The sequence below is a fragment of the Cupressus sempervirens genome, chromosome 2, assembly GCF_028749045.1.
Source record: "Cupressus sempervirens isolate cs-2001-9-10 chromosome 2, ASM2874904v1, whole genome shotgun sequence".
NCBI classification, from domain to species: Eukaryota; Viridiplantae; Streptophyta; class Pinopsida; order Cupressales; family Cupressaceae; genus Cupressus; species Cupressus sempervirens.
In genome coordinates this window covers 668,714,336-668,736,040 of record NC_143119.1, presented here as the reverse complement: position 1 = coordinate 668,736,040, position 21,705 = coordinate 668,714,336, and positions in this window count along the sequence as shown.

The following is a 21,705-nucleotide window of genomic DNA, read 5'->3' as shown; positions in this document are numbered from 1 at the left end:
AGAAGAAAAATTCACAGGTGAGCAAATTGAGGAGATGGGATCACAGGGAGGTATTTTTATTACTCAAGTAGAATTGGATGAAGGTAACCCTCCAGAGCCTCCTCTACCAAGTTTGGACCTAACAATAGTTGACTATAGAGGTAGGGAATTGGACCCTGTGTTAGAATAGGTGAGTCATCAATTTTTGGCTGATGATAGTTTTGTGAAATCTAGGGCTTTTCAGCAGTTTGCCTAGAGGCAAACATGAATATTTTTTTCAGAAAAATGTAAAAGGTTGAAAATAGAGCATCCAAAAATGGATGAAACTTCCATCCAGAACCAAAAAAAAGAAGAAATGATAAAAGAATTTCAGAATATAAGCCCTAAGGATGGAAGGCAAATGGTAAAGGCATCTAACATTTTATTGTTGCCGAATTGGGATATTGTTGATGCCTTAGTTTTCAGTTCTATTTCAAATAAACTGACTTTGCAAGATCAAAATAAATGGGATTTCCAAGAAATTGCATTCATTGAAGATCAAGCTGCATTGGTCAGTTGGTCATTGAGAAGAGGATCTAGAGCCCCATCATCACAACTAGATGAGTCTCGATTGATGGGAACCATAATTGTGAGAAGAGTTGTTGATACCTCACATGTGCAGGCAACACATTGGAATGTGGTTTCTTCCAAGTTTCTTTTGGCCACTATAAAAAGGGAAGAAAAGGAAATGATTGAATTACAAAGGAAATATGAGGCAGTGCAATAAAGAGGTAAAAAAGAGAATTGAGCTTGAGAACAAGCTATTGGGAAAATCCACTAGGCCTAGAATAACATACCCTCATCTCCCAATTGAACCCTTTAAATCCACCCCCCTCATAGAAATACTAGATACACCCCAAAGGCCATAGTACTACACTGCTGATGATTTTGAAGAAGAAAAAGGTAAACTGTGGGCCTTACATGTAGAGTTGGAGGCAAAATATGAAGATAAATTAAGAAAAGCTCTCACATATTTGGGGAACAAAGTTGAATGGCCACTAATCCATGATTAGTTGGCTAGGATGATCAATATCTGGGAGGAGTTGAAAGCCAATGATGAGGCTTTAAAGCCTATCATAAGTAAATGGGTGAGAAGGGAGAAAGAAATGACATTTTTTTGTTTCTCTGTCATAAATAATTCTTATGATCAAATTGAAAAAACCTTTGATATTGTTTCTAATCTTGTTGATTTTGACAATAAAAGGATTCATTTGCAAAGAATAATAGTAGGCTACTTGAACAAGTACAAGAGCCAAAAATTTAGTTCATTTCCTCATGCCCTAGATAAGAAAATTAATTTGAAAAGCAAGGATGAATGGGCTAAGGAGCTTGATGATTTGTTTTGTTTAAGAATGAATCAAGTTATCAATGAAACAAGGCATGCATGGTGGGCCACAACAATTGAAGAAATAGTGAAAGCCCAACTATTCTTTGATTCTTTGAAATAAAATTTTTTTGCTATTGATAATGAGGCTGAGTATGTGCTCAAAAGGTAGAGTGATATTTTGCAATTCAATTGGCCAAATGACACATTGTTTGACAAGTGGATGGCAGAAATAGCTCTTGGTGAATAGTTGGAGGAAATAGAAATTGACAATGATGAGGTGCAGGGTGATGAGATCCAAATTATTGACACCATCACTACACAAGGCCAACAGGGAGAAGAAGACAAGAATAATTAGTCACTTTCAGGTGCAGGCCTGGGCCCACAAGATGCTGGTACAATTGAAGAAGAGAAAAAAGTAAAAGTTACTCCCACCATACATGATAAAGACGGTGAAAGCCCACAAGTGGAGATTGATGTACAATCATCAGAACAAACTTCATCGTTGGTTAGCTTGGTATTTGCATACAAAGAGGGATCATAATAGCAGCCAAATCAACAACAATAGAGGATGTGACAGACGTAGACCCACAAAAGGAATGCTTGATCTAGACATCTCATGTTACCCACATTTTTGTCATTTTATGATAGGTGTATCTAATTATCTCTTGTAAAGGAAACCTATCATTTTCTCTTAGCCTGAAGCTTGTTGCATCTCACACTATATAAGTGGGATTCCAGGGCTAGAGAATCATTCGATTTATAATGTTTTCTAGGTGATATACTTAGTTTGTTTTTGGTCTAATGTTTGGAGCAAGTTTATGATGTATTTTCTCTATTAGTTCCTAAGAATACATGAATATAGAATGATCTCTATGTTTCTTCCTAAATTCATTCTGATTTTACTACAAATGTATACAATTTTCAAGGAAAATGAATACAAATTATGAGATGTCGCCATATCAGTTCTTTCTGAATTTTGTCTCCTTTTAGTTACTTGGTGAACTTGGTCATCTTGATATTGTATGAGTAAAGGATTGTGCAATTGAATGCAATCCAGTTAGGTTGTATATATGTTCATCATTTTTATTAGTTCAATGGATTAAGTAAAAGCTTTGATGAATTTAATAAGGTTGCTACAGTAGTAGGAAGGATTTTTGAATGATGAATTCTGATAAGAATTGTTGATAATATTTTTTGTAAGGCAACAAATTAGATCTATGGATTTGTAGTAGACTCTGAACCCTAATGGATTAGGCACTGGTCAAATTGATTCAGCTGGAAGAGAAATATGTCATAAATGGTTTTTCAAATGTAGAATTACAATGAATTTTACTTTTATTTCCTAAAGATCTTCAAAATTGGCCTATACTTGTTTGCATAGAATGTTTTAGCTTTAGTTAGCCACTATTGCTGAGAACACATGTAGATCTATGGAAGAATTTTGGCCACATTTGTTGCATGGGATGTGTTTATCAAATTATCAAGAATTATGCATGTATTTGAGGATTTGAGATGAGAATCGGAATGAAACTAAAATAATTCTCATACAGCGTTTATCAGTCTTGAATCATCCCTGGGTATACCCACCCTAGTTTTGTAGAGCCTAAATAGTAGAAAATCATCCTTGGTTTTGTTAAAGTTGGGTCCAAATGGTTTGCACATATAATTGTTAATAGGAATTAGCTAATTTTAAGATTGTGTGAGTGATATCATTTTGGTATTAAGAATTTTGTTGCTTAGTAGTTTTAAAACCCCAACATAGTTGATGATGCTTTGGTTGACTCCACAGCTTAAGGTCATGTTTTGTATCTTTTGGTCCCACTTGGTTTGTAGAGAAACTTCAATACCTTATTTCTTAATTTGATCTAGTTTAGAAAGTCTTGGATTAGTTATATTTTTCTTGCATTCTACTTCTATCTCTCTATGAACTGTTAGTTGACTTCTTTGAACTTGGGGTTTGGTTGGTTGACATAAGGTTTCCACTAGGTTTATCTCAACTATGGGTTAAGGTAGTGACTACACTAAGTATACCTTTTACTTTAGGTTGGACATCATGAATCTTTTGGATAATAAATGGGTCTAAGTAAATAAGAAATGGCTTTTTATCAAAGGATGGTATAACATTTTTTGTTTAAAATATGTGAAGTCAAAAAACTAACTAGACTTAGGGTTGTTGTGAATAGACTTGCTAACAATCATAGTAAAACAATAAGGATAAAACTCTTTCAATAATGGATATAATGTATTGTGAGAAAACAATCTCTCAAAGGACAAAGCAACTTTAAGAGAGATAGACAAGTGATATCTTTAGTAAAAGGATTTGATAGTAACCAATGTGTATGCTTTACAAAAATATTTCATGAGGTCTTTTGCACAAATAGGACAACTCAAGCACACTTTTATCCCTAAGGTCAATTTGGTTTCAATGTGTTACTCATTAGGCCTGCCAAGTGGAGCCCATCTTGGTGTTTTTCTGGATCTAGTGCGGTATTTCCCTCTAATTGAAGAGGTGACTCAATACAAGAGTTTATAAAAAAACTTACATGTCAATGATCCTTAAAGGTATGATAAATAGAAGCCCCCCTTCTATGGGGACAACAACTATTGGAGATGAAACCCAAGTAGCCTTATGCCTCTACCAAGGAAAAGACATATGTTAGGTAACTTTAGAGAGGCCTTATATTTCCTTGCACCATGAGTAACACAATAAGGATAAAGGAGTAGCTACTAAGTTGGTTCCTAATTAGATCTGTGGAGTGATCCAATCAGTTGTTATGTATGTGATTCACTTAAGAATCTATTGCAAACATGTTGAAATAGTGAGAAAGTTTTCCTAGCTCAGGCTACCCCTAGATACACACCACCCAAACTTTCCTAATGAAGCAAGAGAGTTTACCCTTCTCATTTATATACCAGCCAAAGGATTTTACCAATTTGGTCCAAAGGGGTTGTGCTTCCCAAAGGATGATGAAATTACTAGAAGCAACCCTAAGTTGTTGCAGATAATCTTGCTAACAACTTTTGATACATGCATCAAGTATTTAAATGGTTCTATTTTGCAAGAAAGGAGAACTCGAAGATGTGCTAAAAGACAATATTAATACACATAAATCACTTGGTTCATTTTTTTTGAAGCTTTTAGTTTGTCTTTCTTATTGATGACTTGAAAACACTCATGATTAGCATGAAAGGTTTATTCCAACTTAATAGTGATGGTCAACATAATAAATTAAGTCAACATTAGAAATTGTGCATGGAAACTTTGAAAAAGATGAGAATGAGAGCATTTTTCTTTAAGTCACTCGAGATGGTTTGAATTATTTTTAAGGACTAATTTGAAGTGTTTTTTTAAAAATGTTCTTTGATACACCAAAATCAAATTTTCATTGCATTCATTCTTTTTAACTTTAGCATTCAAGATTTGGTTTTCTATTTAACCATTCATTCCAATGAAAGTTTGTAAATTTTTAAGGCATTCAAGATTGAATTTGTTTATTTTAAAACTTAAGTAAGTTTTCAACATGAAGAAACACTTGCATGTTGTTCCACCTCTAAGATTTTAGCATAAAAAAATTTAAAAAACTAGTGAACCTATAGGAGTCAACCTATGGTCCCATAGCACAAGAATGTAGTCAAACTTTACAAGATTGTGGCCCAAAAACTAGTAAAAAAAGAACAAAATGTGGGTTGTCAAAGAAATACTTACAGAGTGACCTCACTGGAGAGAAATGATCTAGATTATATAGAAGATCTAATTTTTGAAAGTAGTTTTCATGTTTTTAAAAAAGTTTTTCTATATCTTTTTGTTTGGCCTGTTCAGAGGTCTTCTGCTCAAAATTTCAAACCAAAACTGTAATTGGTCCCTAAAATTAGGAAGCTGTAGGCTTACTATTTTAGGGACTAAAACTATAATTTTAGTTCTTCTTTCCAACGATGTAAGTGGGTTCGAATTTTGAGCTCTAGGTCAAAAGTTGTGGCCCCGACAAGTTGGGGTAATTAGACACCTAGTTTTGAATAGTTTAGTTTAATTTTGTTGTTTTTTATTTTAACCACATAAACAAGTTATCCAAGTTAGAATGATACTTCTCTGTAAACAATTTTTTTGATGCAAAAAAGATAACATTTTCCCTCTTGAAAGTTGAAATCCATGTCAAACTAGCATGGGAAACTAGAGTATTAAATAAAGAAAGTGAAGCAGAAGAAGAGCTAGAAATACTCTCTGGTAACAAGCCCACTTGAGGAGAATTTGTGGAATACATAAAAGAAGCATACTTTCCTAAAGATTTATATGAACATAAATATATAGAATGGTAGTTGCTTCAAAAAAAGAGGGACCAATTTGTGCAAGATTACACCCATACATTCCATGCACTCTTTGCAAAACTTGGTATAGAAGATTCAGAGAAGCATCAAATTCTAAAATATCATAGTGGGCTTCATAGATACATTCAAAATGAAATGAAATTCTTGAATATTGAAACATTGGTAACTTCTTACAAATATGCTATAAAATTGAGTTAAAATAGAAAGGAAAAAGGGATTACTTTTCAAATAATAAGCCAAGGGGTGAAGGTAGTAATAAATTCAAAGGATAACTAGTAGGGAAGGACCCTCCCTCAAATCTACCCAAGAATACTTGGTGGGGTACCAAAAAGACACAAATAGATATGGGCATGTAGTGCAAGATACATAAGGGTCCAACTCATAAAACAAAGGATTGTCAAAGAATTAAGAACTTGATGATAGAAATATGAAGAGAGGAAGATGAGCCTAAATCTACACCAATAGAAACTCTTGAAAATGATTCAGTAATAGAAGAAGACTTGTATGCCATAGTTGTAACAACGAAAGGAGTTCCACAAGAAGATGAAGAGAGATTGTTCCATTCATAGATGTGGGTTGATGAAAAGCCTCAACATTTTATTTTTGATAGTGGTATCTAAAAGAACTTAATTTCTATGGAGATAACCAAGAGATTAAGTTTTAAAATGACAAGACACTACTCTATGGGATGGGTTAATGAAGGAAAAGACATTCAAATAAATTAGTAGTGTTGCCTATTATACTCAATCAAACCATTCAAGGATGAAATAATCTATGATGTAGCACCTTTAGATGTATATGATGTTTTGCTAGGATAGTGATACATGTATCAAAGGCATAGGGTGTATGAATTTAGACCACATAGTGTCACAATCAAGCTTGGTGAAAAGAGCTATCAAATACCAGAGGTATGCCCAACTCAAGCTGCTTCTTTAATTAGTGCTAAACAATGTAAATGTTTAATTGATCAAACTAGAAATTTTGCACTCCTCATGATTCATTTTGAGAAAAAAAAAGTTATTTTTCCTTAACACAAATAATAAGGTGGCCACCATAGTAGACTTGAAAAAGGAGATGGATAAAATCTCCAACACACTGCCAAGTCAAGCATTCTATTGATCTGGTTCCAGGAATACCATTGCCACATGAACCAATATATAAGAGATCAATTTTGGAAAATGATGAAATTAAGAAACAGATTCATGAATTGATTCAAAAGGGACATATCAAGCCAAGTGCTTCATCTTGTGGCAGTCCTATTATTTTGGCAAGAAAGAAAGATAGGACATGGAGACTTTGTGTTGATTATAGGAAACTTAAGAAAATTACTATGAAAAATAGATATCTAATACCTCGAATTAATGGTCTTTTGGATTAACTTAAGGGGGCTAAGTTCTTTACAAAAATTGACTTGAAATCTAGATATCACCAAGTACCAATTGATCCAGTGGATGTATGGAAGATTACATTCGAAGGAAGGTTTTTTTGAATGGATGGTTATGCCTTTTGGCCTAACAAATGCTCTAGCCACATTTATGGGGTCGATGAATGATGTGCTTATATCCTTCATTGACTCTTTTGTAGTTTTTTTTTTGGATAATATCCTCATATTTAGTAAAACTTGGTCTGAACACTTGCAACATGTTGAACAAGGACTCTTGAGTTTGTAGAAACATAAACTCTATGCCAACAAAGACAAGTGCTCTTTTCATATGCAAACCAACCAATACTTAGGGTACAACATTGATTGTGATGGTGTTTACATGGATCCTACAAAGATACAAATAATTAGAGATTGGCCACCTCCTAAAAATTTCACATAATTTCATAGTTTCTTGGGTCTAGCCAACTTCTATCACATATTTGTATTTGGTTTTTGAAATTTATCATGGCCTCTTAATCAATCACTCAAAGGTGGAACACAAGAAAAATTTTGGTGGACAAAGGACAAAAAAAAACCACTTGAGGAATTAAAACTTAGATCATGTTCAACTCTAATATTGATCCTTCTAGATTTGCAATAGTGATTTGAAATAGAAACAGATGCATCAGATTACTTTCTTGGTATTGTACTCATGCAACACAGGAATCATGTTGCATATCATAGTGAGACATTTTCTAAAATAGTTTAAAGGTGCCCAACCTATGATAAGGAGTTGTATTCCATTATTCAGGCCTATAAATAGTGGAAGCATTGTATTTTGGGAAAGGAAATTATGATACATACAGATCATAAACCTCTACAATTCTTGCAAACACAAGAGAAGTTGTAGAATGATAGGCATCAGCAGTGGTCAGCTTATTTGCAATAATTTCACCTCAACATTCATCATAAAAAGGGAACCACTAATAAAGTAGTAGACTATTTGAGTAGGCCTCCAATAATAGGTTTGACAATGGTGTTGGATTCCTATAGCCATCAGATAGAAATTTGCGCTTATATGGTAAGGATCCTAATTTTTGTAACATTTACAATGCAGTCTTAGAAGGGAAGAATGTTCCTAACATTTATATACAAGATGGGTTACTTTGTCACATGAGTCACATATGTGTCCCCAGTGAAGAAAGAAAGAAACTGATATGGGAAGTACATTATAACCAGGTGGTAGGAAATTTTGGTATTCGTAAGACTACTGCAATTCTCCAAAAGTATTTCTATTGTCCAAAATTGAAACATGATATCTTTTTATATATAAAATCTTGTGTTGCATGTGTAATTGCAAAGCCTTTAGACCATAAATTGGGCTTCTTTCTACCATTACCTATCCTTGATAAACCATGGCATTCTATTTCAATGGATTTTATGTCTAGGCTCTCAAGTAGCAGAAGGGGAAATGATTATATATATGTGGTAGTAGATAGATTTTCTAAAATGGCTATCATGGTGGCCTATAAAAAATTGATTTCAGCAAAGGAGATTGCTAAGGTATTTTTTGAACATGCATGGGTTCACTTTGGGTTGCCAAAAAGCATTATTTCAAATAGGTATAGTAGGTTCCTTAACAATTTTTTGTCTTCATTATGGCATAGAATGGACACTAAGTTGACAAAGTCTACAACATTCAATCCTCAAACAGATGGCCAAACAAAGGTAGCCAATAGAATGATTATCCATATCCTTTGAATGTACCACTCTAAACACCCATGTACATGGGATGAGAGCTTGCCTTATGTGCAACATAGCTACAATCGTGCACTCCACACTACTATATGACATAGTTCATTTGAGGTTTATCTTGGGAATCAACCATTGGCACCTATAGATGTAGCACTACCCATTTTGCAATCTACTTAACCAATCAATACTGAAAAGGAGGCAAATAAAGCAGAAAAATTTATTGAAAAGATCAAACAATTCCAACAACAAGTTCATGATATTTTAGAACAGAGCAACAAGAAGTATAAGGAAAGACATGATCAGCATAGAACTCCCCATAATTTCTAGATTGGTGACAAGGTATGGCCACATATTTAGAAGGAGCACCTCCAAGGACCTTATAGAAAGCTTTGTCCTATTTAGTATGGGCCATATACCATTAAGAAACATGTTGGTGAGAATGTTTTTGAACTTGATCTACCACAGTTTTTGGGATTACATCTACTTTTTAATGTGGAACTATTGTGACCCTATTTTCCTCCATTATCAAACATCTCTCAAGCTGGTGAACATATTCATGCTATAGAATTGAATTCATCCACTACTACACCATTATAGTGTGATCATGTCACTGAAGTCATGCTGAAATCTTTGAGGAATTAGAAAATTTTGATTTATAGGGTGGTTTGAGCTGGTCAATTCTATCATCAAGAAATATAGTTAACCAAGGAACGGATTGCAGCACAATTCCCTCATCTACTACAAAATATTGATGCAATGGGGCCCACTGCCTCTTGAGGGGGGAGGAATGATCCAAATTATTTAGAAGATCTAATTTTTTAAATTATTTTTTATATTTTTAAAAAAGTTTTTCTATATCTTTTTGTTTGGCCTTTTTGGGGGTCTTCTACTCAAAATTTCAAGCTGAAACTATAATTGGTCCCTAAAATTGGGAAGTCTTAGGCTTGATGTTTTAGTGATTGAAACTTGATTTTTAGTTTTTCTTTCCAATAGTGTAAGTAGTTTCAAATAATGAGCTCTAGGTCAAAAGTTACGGCCCCGACAAGTTGGGGTAATTAAACACATAGTTTTGAATAGTTTAGTTTAATTTTGTTGTTTTTTTAATTTTAGCCACATAAAAATTTTGAATTCATGGCTATGGTGGTTGTTAATATTTCATTATTGTATATATTCTTTCATTTTCAATGAATAAGATGGCTTTTGGTTTGCATACAACTCTTTTGAGTTTTGCGAGATTTTCTAGAACTTGAACATTGGTATTGTAGGTAATTGATTCACTAGATATTGTGTTTGGAACCCACTTAATCAATTCAGATCAAGTGATCCCATGGTACTATTAAGCATTCCTACTAATAGGTTCAACTATGGGTTCGAGGGCAATCAAAGTTCAATTGGTATTTTCTGGGAATAGCTTTTCGATAGAGCAATCCCACATGTATTTCAAGAGAACCCACTAGCATGTACAAGTGATCCTATGAGGAGGAGGGTGGGAATGAAGTAAGGGGATATAAGTGGACATGTGGTAGATAGGATAAGTTTTTAGAGCCATCCCACTGGTGTAGGTTCACGAGCCCACAAAGATTCTCCTTCAAACTCGTAGCTGCGGGTTCACAAAAATAAATTATTATTTTTAGTTTGGGAGTGTGTTTCCTGTATTAAGATTGATAAACATGCAAACAAGGTTAAAACCTAACATAAAAAGCAATATGTGCAATATGTCATTTTTTAGATTAATAAATATAAGTGCAAAATGATAAAAAATGACCCGAATGTAGGGTCCCACTGGGCATGTCAAAATGTATGTTATAAAATCCTAATATGTAAAGAACATTAAAGTTAATCTAACATTCACAACTAAATGAATACAATAGTACATATGAGAGGATGAAGGACACAAAGAAGATGATAGCAAACTAAGTGAGGTATGCTCCCAAGTGCAACTTTGATACTTTGATGTGTCCAAACGATGGTGGATGTGTGCTCAAAATGATCTCAAGCTTCAAGTGATGGGTTATGATCAATTATGAGGGTGGCTAAAGGGTTTTAAAAATGGAAGCATGGAGGGATTTTTCCATTATAGATGGTATTTTGATAGTTTGTGAGCTGTCAAAATAACACTATAAATTTTTATGGGAAGTGGATATATTTGTGAGAGGGGAAGCATCCAATTTATAGGATAAGGGGTGGTGAGATGGATGGCTAGGATGTAAGGATGGAAAAAGGGTAAGGGAGGGCTAGGATGCAAGGAAGGGGAAGTGGATGGATTGTGCTTCTTCAAATCCATAGCCTTGTGACAAGTGTCACAAGGGGATTGGATGGGGTAAGAGGGTCAAAATGAAAGGTCAAAGGGAATTATGAGGGAGAAGGAGTGTGGAAGAGGGATGTAAGAGGCCTTAAAGAGCCATTAAGACATGTAAAAGCCTTAAAGTCCTTTAGATAGGAATGTGAGAAGGATGGGATAGGATTTTGCCTTTGGTTTGGGTTAGAAATTCTTAACCCTCGTTTAAAGTTGTGTACATGTTAGAAGGGGGATTGGGCTTAGCTTAGGAGGGGATTAGGATGCAAGTGGCTTATCATTAATGAGATAGGTTAATTAGTTGGCTAAGTAGAATTAGCATGGGTGAATGAGTTGGATTTGGATAATGATGGGGTTTAGGATTGATTTTTTCAAATAAAATGGGATGTGGGATTAAATTAAATAGGTATAGTACAATTATTTTATTTAATAGAAGAATAGGGATTTAATTGATAATTTGACTTTGGGTTGTCATTTGATTTTATCAATTGGACTATAGTTAATTTAATTAATTAATTAACTAGGGAATGGCGATTAATTAATTTAATATTTAATATTTAATCAATAATGTCCTACAAGATGACTAAATAAGATTACTTAGTGATGTAATCAGATTTAGGTGTCTATAGCTGCCATGTAGAAATGGGAACCCAACTGATGATGTAGGCATCTAGTGAAATGGTATGCTAATGAAGATTCATGGACAAATTAGAGTGTGCCACATGGTGTTGATGTGGCAGGTCAAATCAGAGGTGCTAATAAGGTTTAAGATAGGGATGGTAACAACCACTTAGGTGATGCAACATGGCACATGTGCAGTCAATGGAGGTTTGGCCCAGTGGAGGGAAAACCAAAATTAAATAAAATATAGGTATGAAGTGAACCCACAATTTAAGAAAATAAAGAGAATTTTAAATACTAAACAGGTCTCATGTTTTTAAATTAGAACCATGTCTATTATAAAGTTTTGGACTTTATAGTGAGATAGAATTTTCAAAGGAAATTTCTGCACACTTAGTCTTATGGTCTAATTTGTTTTCAACAAGGGTTTACCTGCCTTAATCTTCATCAAAACTATGACTATTATATACCATTATAAAGGTCATGGAGAGAAATTTCTAGATTTTTAGTTTGGATGCATGCATGTGTTCATGGTAAAAATTTATTCAAGGTTTTTTTTTTTTTTTTTTGAGTAGGTTACTTTCCAATTGTTTTCACTCTTGGTTGTTTATGCTTCAATGATGATAGCTAGAGGTTCGTTCTTGTGAATTTTCCATATGGGCAAGGGTAAAACTTGGTGAAGTTACTCCCAACAGTGTTTTTTTTCATTTCATGTATTTGGTGGAGTTTTTAGCAGTGGTCTTAGCAGTAGGTCTGAGCTTTCTCCAACAGGATTTTCATCATTTTGGAGAGATATTTTCTAGTTTGTTGCAACAATGATGAAGATCATATTTGGATTCCAGTTGCAGAGAGAGGAAATACATTTTCCTTTGGAAAATGAGGAAGAATCAAGAAGACAGGTGACATGATCATATTAAATCTTACCCTTCTTGCTTCTTCTACATATTCTCTTTCTCTTTCATTCTATAGGGTTGGTTCCAATCTTTTGGACAAGTTTCCATAGTTGTGATCTCCACCATTTTCTTGACATTCTTTCTCTTGTATGAATAAAAATAATGGATTTATAAGTGATGGTTCTAGTCTTGTGTGTTTTATGAGTTATTTTCATGCATTTTGAATGCATTTGTCTCAAGGAGATGAAAAAATAACAAATGGAGTTAGTTTCATTCTAATTCTTGTCTCCTATCTCTGATGTTTGTTGGTTTGTGGACTAAGAACATAGATCCCACTTGTAGCTTGTTTAGGGTTGTATGTCTTAATGTGTTTTGTCATTGATTCAAGGAACCAAGTAAATGCTCAATGTATTTTGACAGGGTTGCAGATTTCATGGAAGGATTCTAATAAGCATGAGATTCATTGTGAAAATTGATGTCTCATTCAAAAAGTGAGTGGATATATCAAAATATCTTCATGTGTATTGTAACTTGTGTGATACTTAATGGATTACACACTAATCTCAGCTAGAGAATTACATACTTTGTTGTTTCATATCCGGGTTATGTTGAAATCAATCTTATATAAAATCATTTTCCCTTTCATGTTGTAGAGCTAAAAAGGATAATCCTCACTTAGCTTGTGAATGCATAGGTTGTTTTATTAGCTATTTCATACCTCTATTATTGCATAAATATAGAAGATTCAAGGGTTTTATCTACTTAATATAGATTTAGGTTTATGGTTTTTGCACTGGTGATATAATGGAATCTAAGGGCTACCTTCCTAGGTTTTGTAGATCCTAAAGTGAAGAAGGAGTTTAGCCTTATAGTTAGTTTAGGTTCTAATCATATTTCATCCATAATAGGAGCTAGCTACCCTTAGATGCATTTTTTTCAGCAACCCGGTAGTTAAAATCACTGTCAAATCAGGACCAACACTTCTTTGACTCTCTTGAAATAGCTTATAGTCTACATTTGTAATTTCCTTTTTCCTTTGATTATTTAATTTCCCTATTTTTTTACCTCTTCTTATAGTATATCTTGTGCATGCTATCTTGCCTTGTGTCTGAATTTCATTTTCTTTGTTCCTAGTTTGAATGTTGTGTTAAATTGCATATGGTTGTTGTCTTGTGAATGTATTTTTCCTTGTAGTAGTTGTTACGTTCTAACCTACATTATTTGCCTTTGGATTGGAATTAGATCAAGAACTATGTGTGTTTTGGGGTCTTTTATTAATATTTTGTGTGGCTATAGGCAAAGAGATCCATGTTTCAATTTGGTGCATCACAATATTTCCCTTGAAACACTTACATTTTTGCATTACTTCTCCTTTTTCCATTGAAGTTGTCTTTAGGTGTGTCTTGATTGTAAGGAAGTCAACCTTCTCCAAAGATTCAATCTTAAAGCCAAAGTCTCACAGTTGGATGTTGTTTCTATGTTACACAAGCTTACATTGAGACATCAAATCATATAAGGGTGCAAACTTTTGTGATAACAAAGCCCTTATAAAAAACTCAACTTTCAAAATAAAAGATATATTATCAACAATTATAAAGGTTGTAATACAACTCTCGACTCTAACTCTCATCGAAGAACATACAAAACAAATATATTATTGGATATGTTTTTGGCACCATAGCAATAATGCAAAGCCTTCACATAGTACCTCTAGTCCAAGTACTTAATATGTGAATATGTAGAAAAGTACAAATCATGAACAGTTTCTAAAACCACTAGTTAATTAAGGCATCTATATTCATTAAGAAATCCCAATGCCAAATTAAGCTTAGTTAACTAATAATAAATTTGGAACTATCACCACCAACTTGGGGGGCTCAAGTACTTTTATCTTATATTTCTTGTAAATATTTAATGAATTTTTCTATATCATGTGTCTCTTTTCTTTTCAACAACTCTTATTGTATTTGTCATAGGCAATATACTATCTCATTCACTTCAACTTATCAAGTGATTAATCTTTTATATTGTAGCCAATTGAATTTAAGTATTTTTATTTTGAGTTTTGATTTCTCAATTTTCCAAATCTTAAATAAATCTATGTAAAGAAATGATGATAGATATCCACTACAAAATAATTATAATTTCATTTACTACATCTAAAAAAAATTATATTTCCTTTATCTCCATTTATTTAGTTTTTTACTAACTTAAGCTTTTTATTTTAATTTCTAAAAGAATGGATGATTTATATCTCCAAATATTATGATTTAATTTATGTGGTATTTATTAAATCATTTTAAAAAGTATATTCTATTTATAATAAGATTTAAACTTGACATGTAAACAATCATCAAATTTAATCTACACGAATAAAAGTTCACATTAACTCAATCACACCATCCCACTCCACTCATCTACCATTGTAGAATGCCTATCAGCGTTAATGAAACTATTGTACCTCGATTTGATTGGCTCATTATTTGGGTGTTATAGGGTGGTAGGAATTATGAGGCAATATTCTTAGATGCATTAATAAGAACCATATAATATAAATATAAGAACTTTTCAATAAAATAAAAATGTTAATACATAAATATAATTAAGCTATAATAACTTTACATTTATATAGTAAATTAGATATTAATTTTAATTGCAAACATTTTTATATTAAAAGTATGTTATTTTAAAAATATTTTAGTATAAAATAATTTTTAAAATAGATTGATAATTATTTTAATCTTAATAAATTCAAAACTAGATTTTTATGAAAAACATTAAAATATTAATTAATCTATATTAAATATTATTATTCCATTATAATTAATTGATTTTATATTATAATTATTAAAATTAATATATTACTCTATCTAATTAAACTATTAATTATGGCAAATACAATCTGGCACTTGTTAACTTTCAATAACTCTTATTTGTATTTTCATAATCAACCACATGCATGGTGCATTGTTTATGAATTAATAGTTTTGCATTATAGGCATCAATAAGATTGTATAATTCCTAATACTAGTATTTGTGTCAATTATTTGACTGATTTATTACATAATATTGAATGCAAATGAATGATAAATGAAGTATAAAATAATATTCAATCTTGTGACCTTTTTAAACTGACATTTCTAATTTAAAAACTAAAAACTAAATATTATTTTTGAAATATTTATGCAAACATGCACTTTTCTTTTCTTTTTTATTTAGAAATACTTTTATGTTTAAGATTTACAAATAAGTAATAGGTTAAATATTATTTATAAAATTTAAAAATTATATATAATTTTTGAAATATCTTGTATGTAGATAATTTTTATTTTTAAAATTTTTAAAATATTTTATTTTAATGATTAAATTTTTATTTGATCTTTTCAAATTGAAATTAAAAAATTATACTTAATATTTAAAATACTTATACAACTATTCATTTTTAGTTTATCAAATTGAGAGCTTCTTATTTGTATTTGTATGTTCAAAATTTATAAAGAAATACATAGATTAAAACTCTACATATATGTAAAAATAATAATTAGATATCAAAAGAAAATGAAAGAAAAATAGAACAAAATATATCTCTTATTCCACCAAAAATCTCTTCCTCAAATCTCTCAAAGATACCTACAATGAGAAAATCATAATAATTAGCATCATTGTGTTATGCTTAATGATAAGTGTTTGGACCATCATAGGGATACACATGCATTGATTGGATTAATGAAAATCTACTTTGCTAAGAAGAAAGTGTAGACGGTTAAAATTGTCCCAAAACACTATATTAATTTATTAATATTTCCCTTGACATTATAATTTAATTAATTATATTTGTCATGATCCTCTATTTATTTAATTAAATAGATTCACTTTCCTAAGGTATTTAAATTTAATTTAAATACACCCCTCTAATGTATTATATTTATTTAATACAAAGAAACTCCATAAATCACCTTTTAAATAAATTCTAATTTGTTTAAATCCTTCCACTTTATTAAATTCTTTAATCCAATGATTAAATTAAATCCTTTTTTATTTAACCCTAATCCCACCTAAAACCTAGCCTACCACCCATCACTCTCATCCTTCTAAGCCTACCCACTTGCTAAATCCACTTTATTAATCTAAAGCCCCCTCTTAGATACCCTTTAAGCCCCTAATCATTGCTCACACATGTATGAACAACTCAATTCCTAGGAGCCCCCCTTTCATTAACTTCTCCAAAAGGAGTCTTACATCCTGTTCCCCCACTCCTTTCCCCAAGGTTGCTCACACGTGTGAGAAAATCTTGAGCCACTCAAATAATAAAGGCTCCTTTTGACTTTTGCATGGCTTGTCTTTTAGCCCATATGTCTCCCTTGTGGCATCTATGTGGATGCCACATAGATGCCACCTTCTCAAGGTCTCCCTCAAGCCTATAAATAGAGCCCTTGTCTCAAGCATTTTCAATCTCCTCCATTGCATTGCTATCATGCTAGTATAATCTTAGAGATTTTTAGAGGTTTTCATTCATTGTGCTAACCTTTTGTAGTTGATTTAGATTCATTTCATTTGCATTGGTAACTTTTTTGTTTTTCTTGCATCCATCTCCATTTCCTAAAATGCTTTTAAGAATGGCTTATTCCATAGTCTACTCTTGAAGCATTCCTCACTCATATAGAATAGATTCATTCACATTTTCATCATCTTGAGGTTCAATAGTCATGTTTGAGGAGAGTACATCCACATCCCTCAATCTTGAGCACACCAACAAGGTCTCTTTTGGGTGCCCTTGTTGAGCTGCTTTGAGGTTGTATGGAGATTCTTTCTTTCGATTGTATTAGTGTAGTAAAAATAAATGATAGTTAGTAGTTCTTTTTTTTATTTAAATCTTCATATATAAACATGCTAGTAATGTTTTCTTATTTACACGTGCTCTTGACAAATCAGGTTTTCACGTGTAAAGGTTATTTAATGTATAGTGCTCCATAGATCCCCTTTTAAATAAATTTTAATTTATTTAATTCCCTCCACTTTATTAAATTCTCTAGTCCTATGATTAAATTAAATCATATTTGATTTAATCCTAATCCCACCTAAAACCTGGCCTACCACCCATCACTCTCATCCTTCTAAGCCTACCCACTTGCTAAACCCACTTTATTAATCCTAAGCTCCCCTTTAAACACCCTTTTAGCCCCTAAGTGGTTGCTCACACATGTGTGAACAACTCAATCCATAGGAGCCCCCCTTTCATTTACTTCTCCAAAAGAACTCTTACATCCTTGTCCCCTACTCCTTTCCCCAAGGTTACTCACACATGTGTGAGAAATCTTGAGCCACTTAAATCATAAAGGCTCCTTTTGACTTTTTCATGGATTGTCCTTTAGCCCATGTGTCTCCCTTGTAGCACCTATGTGGATTCCACATAGATGTCACCTCCTCAAAGTCTCCCTTAAACCTATGAATAGATCCCTTGTCTCAAGCATTTTCAATCTCTTCCATTGCATTGTTATCATGCTAGTATAGTGTTAGAGTTTTTTAGAGGTTTACATGCATTGTGCTAACCTTTGGTAGTTGATTTAGATTCATTTCATTTACATTAGTAATTTAGTTTTTTTTTCTTGCATCCATCCTCATTTCCTAGAATGGCTTATTTCATAGTCTCCTCTTGAAGCATTCCTCACTCATATAGAATAGATTCATTTGCATTTTCATCATCTTAGGATTCAATAGTTATGTTTGAGGAGAGAACATCCACATTCCTCAATCTTTAGCACACCAACAAGGTCTCATTTGGCTACCCTTGTTGAGTTGCTCTAAGGTTGCATGGGGATTCTTTCTTTCAGTTTTATTAGTGTAGTAAAACACAATGATAGTTAATAGTTTTTTATTTGATTTAAATCTTAATATATGCATATGTTACTAACATTTGTTTGTTTATGTGTGCTCCTGATAGATTAGGTTTTCACATATACATTTCGGCATGCCCGGTGGGACCCTCGTTTCTTTTTCACAACTAAAAATTGTTAAAATTTATAAATTTCTAGAAAAAATTATACATTATCGTCTCTATTCCAATACAGTGTCGTCTCCGTAGATGAACTATTGTCTCTGCTTCCAAACTATCATCTGCTTTTTTTTATCATCTACAAAATTTGTCATCTCCACAAAACTATCATCTACACATTTTGTCATCTGCATATTTTGTCGTCTAAGTATTTTTTTATCTGCATGTTTTGTAGTCTATAGATTTTTTCATGTGCACAACCTATCATATGCACTAATTTTTTCAATTGTGCACCTTGTCATCTACACATTTCAATGTCTTCTACTTTTTGGCATCTAGAAGTTTTGGCATCTACAATTTTATCGGCTGTTTAGTTTAGCATCTACAATTTTATACTGTCATTTACGATTTACAAAATGTAAGTATCAGGTATAACTTGTTTCTTTCTATTATGTCATTTGAGTTTAATCATCTTTGTTATTTTTTCATCTGCGATTGTACTTTGTTGTCTTTGGTATTTGGTATATTTTCTAATTTTTTAAGGATTCTTGATATTCACCTTGTCCTTAGAATGAATGTGCTTAAATTGGATAAAATTGTTGGAGTTCTTTTAGAATAACTGAGAGGGGGAATGAATCAGTTGTTCAACATCTAGATGTACAAATAAAACCTTTTTGATCTTAGTGAACCCATAAAACATTCATATTCATGCATGCATCCAAATGAATATTCGAATACTTAAAACTTGTAGGTTACTAGCTAATCAAATTGCAGATATGTAAAGCATGAAACACGCCATATTCGTCAACACATTTGACACAATGGTTTAACATGGAAACCCAATTTGGAAAAAACCACTAGTAACATGCTACTCCTTCTCACTCTTCTGAAGTGATGCCTTGTGAAAGGCCAACCCTGTTAAAGGTTACAATACACACTATTAAATGTGACCCGATTAAGGGATTTCAATCACCCTATTAAAAGTGAGCCTTGTTAGAGGACTTTAGGCCATTCATTTGGGATGCCACCCTATTAAAGGATTTTCCAATGATTGTTAGGTCAACCTTAATCCAAAGGATTTACCCTAGACTAATACAATTGTTAGAGAGTAATAGTAGAGCTTTGATCTGAAACAACTTACAAATTCCTTTGCTAATTACATATCTCTATTCAATCCTCAATTTTTCTTGTCTTTTATACTTTGTAGCTTTGATAGCTTGGTCACCCTTCAAGCATTTTTCTCCTTAAGCCTTCTTGCTTGGAATGTCAATGTGGACACTTCTCTTGGGTCACTTGAAGAAATAAAACCCTTGATTCCTTCTCCTCCTTAGGTTCTCACACATGACACCAACCTCTCTTGTCTATTTTGCTTCATGACCAAACCTTCCTATATAAAGGAAATTAGGATATTTTTCCACTCATTATCCATCATCCAAATTAAGGTTTTTGGATGGATTAGGTAGGATACAATGTATCTACCCCATATCTTGTCTTTTCTTAAAAATTCTCTTAGAATCCATTTGAATTTGCCTAAAAATGGTTTACATCAAATTCTATTCCACCAGCTCATCAATCTTATGTTCCTCCTAGTTCACAAGTTTCAAGAAAACAAACTTGTCAACTTAGATTTGGTGAATCTTTGATCTTTTTCATAATGCAGCAGCTCAATATTATCAATGTTCTAATGCTCGGCACATACTATGTCACTTGGCATCAACTAGATTTTACTGGTGCTTGGCATCAACTAAAATTTACTCAGCATCAACTATCTTGCTTGACATCTACTAGAGTTTTCTTTCACTTAGCTCCAACTGACTTTTTGCTCGGCTTGCACTAACTTTTCTCAGCACCTACTATCCACTTGTTCAAGCTTGGTAGACAAAATTTATTTAACTTATTCTTCTAAACTTTTTGAGTATAGCCAGCCATTTTGTAACCTTAAGTAGATCATCAATACATAATGTCATCACTATCTTAACTGATCCTTGTACTTCATTACATAATCTTAACTCAACCTTTCCTCTAGGTACTTTTTTTTACATCTTAGTGATCAAAACCTCCTCATCAATCAACTAAGTGATAGTACTTGAATCTTGTAAGAAATTGTCTTATCAACTAATAGAAAATTTGACATCAATGACAAAACAATGATTGAAACACACAATCTTCTTCAACAATCTCCTTCTTAACAATCTTTCTCGTCAATAATATTTTCAATTAGATTTCAACAATCTCCCTCTTTGGCATTGATGACAAACCAAATTGATCAACCAAATCAATAAAATGATGAACATCTTGTTCAACCAAACTAACTAGGATAAAATAGAAGATAATGCCAAAAAGAAAACTTGTATTCCCTTTATCAGTAGCTTCCATCTTCTTATTAGGTTACAAAACTCTTTCTTATAACTCCCTCTTTGTTCTAATCCTTGCTTTGATATGTTTTCTCTTTCTCTGATCACTTTCTCCCTCTCCGATCAATAGATTTGTTTAGGGCTTTCTCCCTCTTATCTCTTGCAAAAACTCTTCTACTGATGATGATCAGTTTAATGTACCTTCTCCCTCTTTGAAAACAATGCCAAAGACATATACCAAACACTTGGCATCTTTAATACATGCAAATTTAAGCTTTTGTAGGTTCTTCAATTTCTCCCTTTGTCACCTTGCTTGTGACTAATTTGTAGTTCTAGTTTTGTGATTACTTTAGGTAGTTCCTAAAGTAGGATCCACTGCATCAATTTGTATTATGTGAACATCATCTTGTTTGATGTATGACACTCTCTCTATTTCTTACATAGCTTTTGATAGGGGTATCACTAATTTACCTCTTAGATACTCATAAGCATCCTTAGGTAATGCTTTTGTGAAGATATCATCAATTTTCTCCTTTGTGTTAATATATTCCATCTGCACTTCTTTATCTTGAACCAATTTTCTTACATAATGATACTTAATTGCATTATGTTTTGTCTTTGTGTGCATCACTAGATTCTTTGATATATTGATAACACTAGTAGTATCACAATAAAGTATCATTGGTTCTATGATTTCTTCCTTCATTCCTTTGAGTAGTTGTTTGATCCATACAATATTTGTTTAGTATATAGTAGCAGCAAC